We start from the raw sequence: 12,587 nt of genomic DNA on the forward strand, positions 1-12,587 counted from the left end.
AGATTGGGATTTTGTCACTCCGTGTAAATGGAGAGGTATCTCTGGGCCCACTCGGTAGGACATCATCATAATGTGCACAATGTGACCAAGGGGTTGATCACGGGATGATGTGTTACGGAACGAGTAAAGGGACTTGCCGGTAACGAGATTGAACAAGGTATCGGTATACCGACGATCGAATCTCAGGCAAGTACCATACCGCTAGACAAAGGGAATTGTATACGGGATTGATTGAGTCCTTGACATCGTGGTTCATCCGATGAGATCATCGTGGAACATGTGGGAGCCAACATGGGTATCCAGATCCCGCTGTTGGTTATTGACCGGAGAACATCTCGGTCATGACTACATGTCTCCCGAACCCGTAGGGTCTACACACTTAAGGTTCGATGACGCTAGGGTTATAAAGGAAGCTTGTATGTGGTTACCGAATGTTGTTCGGAGTCCCGGATGAGATCCCGGACGTCACGAGGAGTTCCGGAATGGTCCGGAGGTAAAGATTTATATATAGGAAGTCCTGTTTCGGCAATCGGGACAAGTTTCGGGGTCATCGGTATTGTACCGGGACCACCGGAAGGGTCCCGGGGGCCCACCGGGTGGGGCCACCTGCCCCGGGGGGCCACATGGGCTGTAGGGGGTGCGCCTTGGCCTACATGGGCCAAGGGCACCAGCCCCTAGAGGCCCATGCGCCAAGATAAGAGAAAAAGGGGAGAGTCCTAAAGGGGGAAGGCACCTCCGAGGTGCCTTGGGGAGGATGGACTCCTCCCCACCCTTAGCCGCACCCTTCCTTGGAGGAGGGGGCAAGGCTGCGCCCTCCCCCTCTTCCTTGGCCCTATATATAGTGGGGAAAAGGAGGAGCAATCATACCTAAGGCCTTTGGTTGCCTCCCTCTCCCTCCCGTGACACATCTCCTCTCCCGTAGGTGCTTAGCGAAGCCCTGCAGGATTGCCACGCTCCTCCATCACCACCACGCCGTTGTGCTGCTGCTGGATGGAGTCTTCCTCAACCTCTCCCTCTCTCCTTGCCGGATCAAGGCGTGGGAGACATCGTCGAGCTGTACGTGTGTTGAACGCGGAGGTGCCGTCCGTTCGGCACTAGGATCATCGGTGATCTGAATCACGACGAGTACGACTCCATCAACCCCGTTCACTTGAACGCTTCCGCTTAGCGATCTACAAGGGTATGTAGATGCACTCTCTTTCTACTCGTTGCTGGTCTCTCCATAGATAGATCTTGGTGTTACGTAGGAAATTTTTTGAATTTCTGCTACGTTCCCCAACAGTGGCATCATGAGCTAGGTCTATTGCGTAGATTCTTTGCACGAGTAGAACACAAAGTAGTTGTGGGCGTCGATATTGTTCAATATGCTTGCCGTTACTAGTCTTATCTTGATTCGGCGGCATCGTGGGATGAAGCGGCCCGGACCAACCTTACACGTACGCTTACGTGAGACCGGTTCCACCGATAAACATGCACTAGTTGCATAAGGTGGCTGGCGGGTGTCTGTCTCTCCCACTTTAGTCGGATCGGATTCGATGAAAAGGGTCCTTATGAAGGGTAAATAGCAATTGGCATATCACGTTGTGGTTCATGCGTAGGTAAGAAACGTTCTTGCTAGAAACCCATAGCAGCCACGTAAAACATGCAAACAACAATTAGAGGACGTCTAACTTGTTTTTGCAGGGTATGCTATGTGATGTGATATGGCCAAAGGATGTGATGAATGATATATGTTATGTATGAGATTGATCATGTTCTTGTAATAGGAATCACGACTTGCATGTCGATGAGTATGACAACCGGCAGGAGCCATAGGAGTTGTCTTTATTTTTTGTATGACCTGCGTGTCATTGAAGAACGCCATGTAACTTACTTTACTTTATTGCTAAACGCGTTAGCCATAGAAGTAGAAGTAGTCGTTGGCGTGACAACTTCATGAAGACACGATGATGGAGATCATGATGATGGAGATCATGGTGTCATGCCGGTGACGATGATGATCATGGAGCCCCGAAGATGGAGATCGAAAGGAGCAAAGTGATGATGGCCATATCATGTCACTATTTGATTGCATGTGATGTTTATCATGTTTATACATCTTATTTGCTTAGAACGACGGTAGTAAATAAGATGATCCCTTACAACAATTTCAAGAAGTGTTCTCCCCTAACTGTGCACCGTTGCGACAGTTCGCTGTTTCAAAACATCACGTGATGATCGGGTGTTTTATTCAGACGTTCAAATACAACGGGTGTTGACGAGCCTAGCATGTACAGACATGGCCTCGGAACACACGCGAAACACTTAGGGTTAACTTGACGAGCCTAGCATGTACAGACATGGCCTCGGAACACGGAGACCGAAAGGTCGAGCATGAGTCGTATAGAAGATACGATCAACATGAAGATGTTCACCGATGATGACTAGTCCGTCTCACGTGATGATCGGACACGGCCTAGTTTGACTCGGATCATGTAATCACTTAGATGACTAGAGGGATGTCTATCTGAGTGGGAGTTCATAAGATGAACTTAATTATCCTGAACATAGTCAAAAGGTTTTTGCAAATTATGTCGTAGCTCACGCTATAGTTCTACTGTTTAGATATGTTCCTAGAGAAAAATTAGTTGAAAGTTGATAGTAGCAATTATGCCGACTAGGTCCGTAAACTGAGGATTGTCCTCATTGCTTCATAGAAAGCTTATGTCCTTAATGCACTGCTCAGTGTGCTGAACCCCAAACGTCGTTTGTGGATGTTTCGAACATCGAACATACACGTTTTGATAACTACGTGATAGTTCAGTTAAATGGTTTAAGTAGAGGCACCAAAGACGTTTTCGAAACGTCGCGAAACATATGAGATGTTTTGAGGGCTGAAATTGGGATTTCAGGCTCGTGCCCATGTCAAGAGATATAAGACCTCCGATGACTTTCTTAACCTGCAAACTAAGGAGAAAAGCTCAATTGTTGAGCTTGTGCTCAGATTGTCTGAGTACAACAATCATTTGAATCGAGTGGGAGTTGATCTTCCAGATGAGATAGTGATGTTTCTCCAAAGACATTGCCACCAAGCTACTAGAGCTTCGTGATGAACTATAATATATCAGGGATAGATATGATGATCCTTGAGGTATTCGCGATGTTTGACACCGCGAAAGTAGAAATCAAGAAGGAGCATCAATTGTTGATGGTTGGTGAAACCACTAGTTTCAAGAAGGGCAAGGGCAAGAAGGGATACTTCATGAAACGGCAAATCAGCTGCTGCTCCAGTGAAGAAACCCAAGGTAAAACCCAAACCCGAGACTAAGTGCTTCTGTAATAAGGGGAACAACCACTAGAGCAGAATTACCCTAGATACTTGGTAGATAAGAAGGCTGGCAAGGTCGATAGAAGTATATTGGATATACATTATGTTAATGTGTACTTTACTAGTACTCCTAGTAGCACCAGGGTATTAGATACCGGTTCAGTTGCTAAGTGTTAGTAACTCGAAACAAAAGGCTACGGAATAAACGGAGACTAGCTAAAGGTGAGCTGACGATATGTGTTGGAAGTTTTTTCCAAGCTTGATATGATCAAGCATCGCACGCTCCCTCTACCAAAGAGATTGGTGTTAAACCTAAATAATTGTTATTTGGTGTTTGCGTTGAGCATAGACATGATTGGATTACGTCTATCGCAATACGGTTATTCATTTAAGGAGAATAATGGTTACTCTGTTTATTTGAATAATACCTTCAATGGTCTTACACCTAAAATGAATGGTTTATTAAATCTCGATCGTAGTGATACACATGTTCATGCCAAAAGATAGTAATGATAGTACCACCTACTTGTGGCACTGCCACGTAAGTCATATCGGTATAAAACGCATGAAGAAGTTCCATATTGATGGATCTTTGGGCTCACTCGTTTTTGAAAAGTTTGAGACATGCGAACCATGTCTATTGGTGTATATGCATGAAGAAACTCCATGCAAATGGACCGTTTTGACTCACTTGATTTTGAATCACTTGGGACATGCAAATCATACCACATGGGCAAGATGACTGAAAAGCCTCATTTTCAGTAAGATGGAACAAGATAGCAACTTGTTGGAAGTAACACATTTTGATGTGTGCAGTCCAATAAGTGCTGAGGCATGCAGTGAATATCGTTATGTTCTTACTTCACAGATGATTCGAGTAGATGTTGAGTATATTTACTTGATGAATCACGAGTCTGAATTATTGAAAGGTTCAAGTAATTTCAGTGTGAAGTTGAAAGATCATCGTGACAAGAGGATAAAAGATCTATGATATGATCATAGAGATGAATATCTGAGTTACGAGTTTTGGCACACAATTAAGACATTGTGGAAATTGTTTCACAATTAATACCGCCTGGAACACCATAGTGTGAAGGTGTGTCCGAACATCATAGTTGCACCCTATTGGATATGATGCATACCATGATGTCTCTTATCGAATTACCACTATCGTTCATGGGTTAGGCATTAGAGATAACCACATTCACTTTAAATAGGGCACCACGTAATTCCGTTGAGATGACACCGTATGAAATATGGTTTAGAGAAACCTAAGTTGTCGTTTCTTAAATGTTTGGGGCTGCGACGCTTATGTGAAAAAGTTTTAGGATTGATAAGCTCGAACCCAAAGCGGATAAAATGCATCTTCATAGGACACCCAAAACAGTTGGGTATACCTCCTGTCTCTGATCCGAAAGCAATATGGATTGTTTCCAGAATCGGGTCCTTTCTTGAGGAAAGGTTTCTCTCGAAAGAATTGAGTGGGAGGATGGTGGAGACTTGATGAGGTTATTGAACCGTCACTTCAACAAGTGTGTAGCAGGGCACAGGAAGTTGTTCCTGTGGCACCTACACCAATTGAAGTGGAAGCTTATGATAGTGATCATGAAGCTTCGGATCAAGTCACTACCGAACCTCGTAGGACGACAAGGACGCGTACTACTTCAGAGTGGTACGGTGATCCTGTCTTGGAAGTCATGTTGCTAGACAACAATGAACCTACAAGCTATGGAGAAGCGATGGTAGGCCCGGATTCCGATAAATGGCTCAAGGCCATAAAACCCGAGAGAGGATCCATGTATGAAAAACAAAGTGTAGACTTTGGAAGAACTACTTGATGGTCGTAAGGCTGTTAGGTACATATGGATTTTGAAAGGAAGACAGACAATGATGGTAAGTGTCACCATTGAGAAAGCTCGACTTGTCGTTAAGATGTTTTTCGACAAGTTCAAGAAGTTGACTACGATGAGACTTTCTCACTCGTAGCGATGCTAAGAGTCTGTTGGAATTATATTAGCAATTACTGCATTATTTATGAAATCTTGCAGATAGGATGTCAAAACATTGTTTCCTCGACGATTCTTGAGGAAAGGTTGTATGTGATACAACCGGACGGTTTTGACCATCCTGAAATATGCTAATAAGTATGCTAGCTCCAGCGATCCTTCTAAGGACTGGAGTGAGCATCTCGGAGTTGGAATGTATGCTTTGATGATGATCAAAGATTTTGGGTGTATACAAAGTTTATGAGAAACTTGTATTTCCAAAGAAGTGAGTGGGAGCACTATAGAATTTCTGATGAGTATATGTTGTTGACATATTAATGATCAGAAATGACGTAGAATTTCTGGAAAGCATATAGGGTTATTTGGAAAGTGTTTTCAATGGAAAACCTGGATTAAGCTACTTGAACATTGAGCATCAAGATTTATAAGGATAGATCAAAACGCTTAATAGTACTTTCAAATGAGCACATGCCTTGACGTGATCTTGAAGGTGTTCAAGATGGATCAGTCAAAGAAGGAGTTCTTGCCTGAGTTGTAAGGTATGAAGTTAAGACTTAAAGCTCGACCATGGCAGAATAGAGAGAAAGGAACGAAGGTCGTCCCCTATGCTTAAGACATAGGCTCTACAGTATGCTATGCTGTGTACCGCACCTGAAGTGTGCCTTGCCATGAGTCAGTCAAGGGGTACAAGAGTGATCCAAGAATGGATCACAGGACAGCGGTCAAAGTTATCCTTAGTAACTAGTGGACTAAGGAATTTTCTCGGTTATGGAGGTGGTAAAAGAGTTCGTCGTAAAGGGTTACGTCGATGCAAGCTTAACACCTATCCGGATAGCTCTGAGTAGAGATACCGGATACGTATAATGGAGCAACAATTTAGAATAGCTCCAAGTAGAACAGTTATTTGGAATAGCTCCAAATAGAACGTGGTAGCTGCATCTAGGAGATGACATAGAGATTTGTAAAGCACACATGGATCTGAAAGGTTCAGACCTGTTGACTATAACCTCTCTCACAAGCATAACATGATCAAACCCAGAACTCATCGAGTGTTAATCACATGGTAAATGTGAACTAGATTATTGACTCTAGTAAACTCTTTGGGTGTTAGTCACATGGGGATGTGACCTTGAGTGTTAATCACATATCGATGTGAACTAGATTATTGACTCTAGTGCAAGTGGGAGACTGTTGGAAATATGCCCTAGAGGCAATAATAAATTGATTATTATTATATTTCCTTGTTCATGATAATCGTTTATTATCCATGCTAGAATTGTATTGATAGGAAACTCAGATACATGTGTGGATACATAGACAACACCATGTCCCTAGTAAGCCTCTAGTTGACTAGCTCGTTGATCAATAGATGGTTACGGTTTCCTGGCCATGGACATTGGATGTCGTTGATAACGGGATCACATCATTAGGAGAATGATGTGATGGACAAAGACCCAATCCTAAGCCTAGCACAAGATCATGTAGTTCGTATGCTAAAGCTTTTCTAATGTCAAGTATCATTTCCTTAGACCATGAGATTGTGCAACTCCCGGATACCGTAGGAGTGCTTTGGGTGTGCCAAACGTCACAACGTAACTGGGTGGCTATAAAGGTACACTACGGGTATCTCTGAAAGTGTCTGTTGGGTTGGCACGAATCGAGATTGGGATTTTTTCACTCCGTGTAAACGGAGAGGTATCTCTGGGCCCACTCGGTAGGACATCATCATAATGTGCACAATGTGACCAAGGGGTTGATCACGGGATGATGTGTTACGGAACGAGTAAAGAGACTTGCCGGTAACGAGATTGAACAAGGTATCGGTATACCGACGATCGAATCTCGGGCAAGTACCATACCGCTAGACAAAGGGAATTGTATACGGGATTGATTGAGTCCTTGACATCGTGGTTCATCCGATGAGATCATCGTGGAACATGTGGGAGCCAACATGGGTATCCAGATCCCGCTGTTGGTTATTGACCGGAGAACATCTCGGTCATGACTACATGTCTCCCGAACCCATAGGGTCTACACACTTAAGGTTCGATGACGCTAGGGTTATAAAGGAAGCTTGTATGTGGTTACCGAATGTTGTTCGGAGTCCCGGATGAGATCCCGGACGTCACGAGGAGTTCCGGAATGGTCCGGAGGTAAAGATTTATATATAGGAAGTCCTGTTTCGGCAATCGGGACAAGTTTCGGGGTCATCGGTATTGTACCGGGACCACCGGAAGAGTCCCGGGGGCCCACCGGGTGGGGCCACCTGCCCCGGGGGGCCACATGGGCTGTAGGGGGTGCGCCTTGGCCTACATGGGCCAAGGGCACCAGCCCCTGGAGGCCCATGCGCCAAGATAAGAGAAAAAGGGGAGAGTCCTAAAGGGGGAAGGCACCTCCGAGGTGCCTTGGGGAGGATGGACTCCTCCCCACCCTTAGCCGCACCCTTCCTTGGAGGAGGGGGCAAGGCTGCGCCCTCCCCCTCTCCCTTGGCCCTATATATAGTGGGGAAAAGGAGGAGCAATCATACCTAAGGCCTTTGGTTGCCTCCCTCTCCCTCCCGTGACACATCTCCTCTCCCGTAGGTGCTTAGCGAAGCCCTGCAGGATTGCCACGCTCCTCCATCACCACCACGCCGTTGTGCTGCTGCTGGATGGAGTCTTCCTCAACCTCTCCCTCTCTCCTTGCTGGATCAAGGCGTGGGAGACATCGTCGAGCTGTACGTGTGTTGAACGCGGAGGTGCCGTCCGTTCGGCACTAGGATCATCGGTGATCTGAATCACGACGAGTACGACTCCATCAACCCCGTTCACTTGAACGCTTCCGCTTAGCGATCTACAAGGGTATGTAGATGCACTCTCTTTCTACTCGTTGCTGGTCTCTCCATAGATAGATCTTGGTGTTACGTAGGAAAATTTTTGAATTTCTGCTACGTTCCCCAACACCTTAGCCGATATAATGGAATGTAAGGCACCAAAACAAGGGAGCCGGGCTATCCCAACTGTAGACCCAAGACATGATTCGGAGCTGATGCATATAATGCTATAAGTTCGGGGTGCCGCACTGTTGAAAGTGTTCGGACTTGTCTTGCCGTATTATGGGGCGCCATAAGAAGCCCGTGGCAAACTGAACGTACCAAAGTGTACAGATGCAATATCAAATAGACATTTGTAAGAAAAAAATGCTCAAATAAGAATAATAAGCTGACGCTATATATGATCTCCCATTGATGAATAATACGTTTAAGCGTATGTTTACAATGAATGCATTAAGCGGAGATAAATAGGATTATTTGACATACCCTATTCAGGGGCAGGCTACATACAGATAGATAAAGCAGGTATAGCGATCATAAATAGATTCCACCTGGGTATTTCCTTCTGTGCGCAAAGCCTGTTGCCTCCTTGGTTTTCTCTCCTATGTGAGTCCGACAATCCGACTCTTATGAAGAGGCTGCGCTAAAGCAATATCCTGAAAGGTAAAAGGAAAGGTTACAAAGTGTGTGGTGGCGATACCGCACTGTTAACTGAGCCACTGCTGCGCCTCCGCATGTGCCCATGGTATTTTGAGTGCGTAATTGTGTATGTGTGGCACAAATGCTTCTTTGATGGGATTTGAGCGAAGGCGAGACTGCTAGTCGTGCTCTTGGCGTGCCTGGTGATCCTGTTGCGGGGTGCTCCGGCCTCGCTTGACGGTGCTTGAGGTTGTCGTTACCGGATTGGTGGTTTGCTGGAGGAGGCCGCATTGTACTTCTGCCGCAAGGGCTGCAGTATGCTCTTCTGTACAGAGAGAGCGGTCCATGTTTCCGTTGACTATTATGACCCCGCGCGGGCCTGGCATCTTGAGCTTGAGGTATGCATAGTGTGGTACCGCATTGAATCTAGCAAATGCGGTTCGTCCGAGCAGTGCGTGGTAACCACTACGGAAAGGGACGATATCGAAGATTAACTCCTCGCTTCCGAAGTTATTCGGAGATCCAAAGACCACTTCCAATGTTATAGATCCCGTACAACGGGCCTCTACTCTAGGAATTACACCTTTAAACGTGGTTTTGGTGGGCTTAATCCTTGAAGGATCGACGCCCATTTTGCGCACTGTGTCCTGGTAAAGCAGGTTCAGGCTGCTGCCGCCGTCCATATTGACTCGCGTGAGGTGGAATCCGTTGATGATTGGGTCTAAGACTAATGCGGCCGAGCCGCCATGACGGATGCTAGTAGGATGATCCCTACGATCAAAGGTGATCGGACAAGCTGACCATGGGTTGAATTTGGGGACGACTGGCTCCATCGTGTAGACGTCCCGTAGTGCTCGCTTCCGTTCCCGCTTGGGGATGTGAGTGGCGTAGATCATGTTGACCGTTTTCACCTGGGGGGGGGGGGGAATTTCTTCTGCCCCCCTGTGTTCGGACGCCGGGGCTCCTCGTCATCGTCGCTGTGCAACCCCTTGTCCTTGTTTTTAGCATTTATTTTGCCGGCCTATTTAAATACCCAGCAGTTTCTATTGGTGTGGTTGGCTGGCTTGTACGGGGTGCCATGAATTTGGCACGAGCGCTCTAGTATATGGTCTAGACTGGATGGTCCCTGATTGTTTCTTTTCAATGGCTTCTTCCGCTGACCGGATTTGGATCCGCTGAATCCGGCATTGACCGTCGTGTCTTCGGTGTTGTCGCCGTTGTTCCGTCGCTTGTGTCTGTTGCGTCGTAGCTTGCCATTATTGTCATAGACATCTGAAGTGCCAGAATGGGGTGTAGTGCTGCTACGAGCCAACCAGCTGTCCTCGCCCGCGCAAAAGCGGGTCATCAGTGTCGTGAGGGCTGCTATGGACTTGGGTTTCTCCTGGCCAAGATGTCGGGCGAGCCACTCGTCACGGATATTATGCTTGAAGGCCGCCAGGGCTTCAGCGTCCGGACAGTCAACTATTTGGTTCTTCTTAGTTAGGAACCGAGTCCAGAATTTCCTGGCTGATTCTCCGGGCTGTTGACTAATGTGGCTCAAGTCATCGACATCTGGAGGTCGCACATATGTGCCTTGGAAGTTGTCAAGAAATGTGTCTTCCAGGTTTTCCCAACTGCCAATGGAATTTGTGGGCAGGCTGTTTAGCCAGTGCCGGGCGGGTCCTTTGAGCTTAGGGGGAAGATACTTGATGGCATGTAGATCGTCTCTGCGGGCCATGTGGATGTGGAGAAGGAAATCTTTGATCCATACCGCGGGGTCTGTTGTGCCATCGTATGATTCGATGTTTACGGGTTTGAACCCTTCTAGGAATTCATGATCCATCACTTCATCAGTGAAGCAGAGGGGGTGTGCGGCGCCTCTGTGCCGGGCTATGTCACGACGCAGTCCGGCTGCATCTGACTAGTTATATTCAGCCCGGCCGAATTTGCTGTTAGTGTGTCCAGTATGACAGTCATCATCATGTGCTGCGGCGCGCCCCCGTGATCCGTAGATCAATCTTGGTTGTCCTGCGGTGTTATCCAGTCTGTGGCGCAGGTCCTGAGTATTGCCCCGGGCCATAGTAAACTGGCGCGGGGGTGCAGGCTGGTATTCGGGTTGATATGCCGTTTTATCCCTGCCTCGAGGCGGCCGGTCAGTCGTGTGGTGCTCGAGTCCATATTCCTTGGCTGCCAGGACTTCTGTCCATCTATCTGTGAGCAGGTCTTGATCAGCTTGAAGCTGCTGCTGCTTCTTCTTCAGGCTTCTCGCAGTGGCAATAAGCCGACGCTTGAAGTGCTCCTGCTCCTCGGGGTCCTCGGGCACGCCGAACTCGTCATCGCCGAGGCTAATCTCGTCTTCGGAGGGGGGCATGTAGTTGTCCTCCTCCGGATACCCGTCTGTCGCCTGTTCGTCTGGGCTGTCCTACCCATCTTCCTGCTCGGCCTGCTCAAAGGCGGGCTGATCGAGGTTGTATTCATCATCGACACCGTCCGGATTGTTTTTGTCTCCGGTGCCGGTATTGCCTTGGCGGGGCTTGGAGCGGTGCTGGCGACGCCCATGCTTTGATTTTTTCTTGGAGGGGTTATCCTCCGTTGCCTCATCGCCATTTGTTTCTTTCGGAGTGTCCACCGTATATATATATATATCATATGAAGAGGTGGTTGTCCACCACCCTGTGAGCGGTGGCTCCTGTACCTCTCCTGCATCGTCGTCCATACCGTCGATGTCTTCGGAGTCGAAGTCAAGCACGTCGGTCAAATCATCGATCGTGGCAATGAAGTGGGTGGTGGGTGGGCGGCGAATTCCTTCGTCACCTGCTTCCCACTCAAGCCGGACATAGTTCGGCCCAGAGCCTCCTGACAAAGAGAGAGACTTTAATGAGTTCAGCATGTCGCCAAAGGGCGAGTGCTGAAAGATGTCCGCAGCGGTAAACTCCCTTATCGGAGCCCAACCTGGCTTGGCTGGCTCGAGAGTGTGCGGACCGGAACCAACAACCGGATATGAGTCCGGGGGCCCGGGGTTACAGGCCTCTACAGAGGTGAGACCTGTGTTTGGCTCTACCGCCAATGAGTATGCGGCCTGCGGGGCGGGGTCCACCCCTTCGTCCTTGGGCAACGCAACCTGCTCCGGATTTAGATCCGGGGCTGCTGCAGGGATGATGTCCCGAGCATTGTCCGACAGCAGGTCTAGGCCGTGCTCGTCGTGACTGTCCGGCGATACTGGCACAGGCCCGAATCCGTCGAAGATCAAATCTCCGCGAATGTCCGCCATGTAGTTCAAGTTTCCGAACCTGATCTGGTGGCCAGGGGCTTAGCTGTCGATCTGCTCCAGATGACCAAGCGAATTGGCCCGCAGTGTGAAGCCGCCAAACACGAAGATATGTCTGGGGAGAAAAGTCTCGCCCTGGACCGTGTTGTTGGCGATTGAAGACGCCATCAAGCCTCAAAGCGAGACACAGAGGAACTCTCAATGAAAGCACCAATGTCGGTGTCAAAACCGGCGGATCTCGGGTAGGGGGTCCCGACCTGTGCGTCTTATGGTAACAGGAAGCAAGGGACACGATGTTTACCCAGGTTCGGGCCCTCTCGATGGAGGTAAAACCCTACTTCCTGCTTGATTAATATTGAAGATATGAGTAGTAAAAGAGTAGATCTACCACGAGATCGTAGAGGCTAAACCCTAAGAGGTAGCCTGTGATGGTATGATTGTAATTGTGATCGGCCTTCTAAGGACCATCCTCTCCGGTTTATATAGACACCGGAGAGGGGTAGGGTTTACATGGAGTCGGTTACAAAGAAGGAAATACAATATCCGGATCGCCAAGCTTGTCTTCCACGCAAAGGA

This window comes from Triticum dicoccoides, chromosome 6B (assembly GCF_002162155.2).
Source record: "Triticum dicoccoides isolate Atlit2015 ecotype Zavitan chromosome 6B, WEW_v2.0, whole genome shotgun sequence".
In the NCBI taxonomy this organism is placed as follows: Eukaryota; Viridiplantae; Streptophyta; class Magnoliopsida; order Poales; family Poaceae; genus Triticum; species Triticum dicoccoides.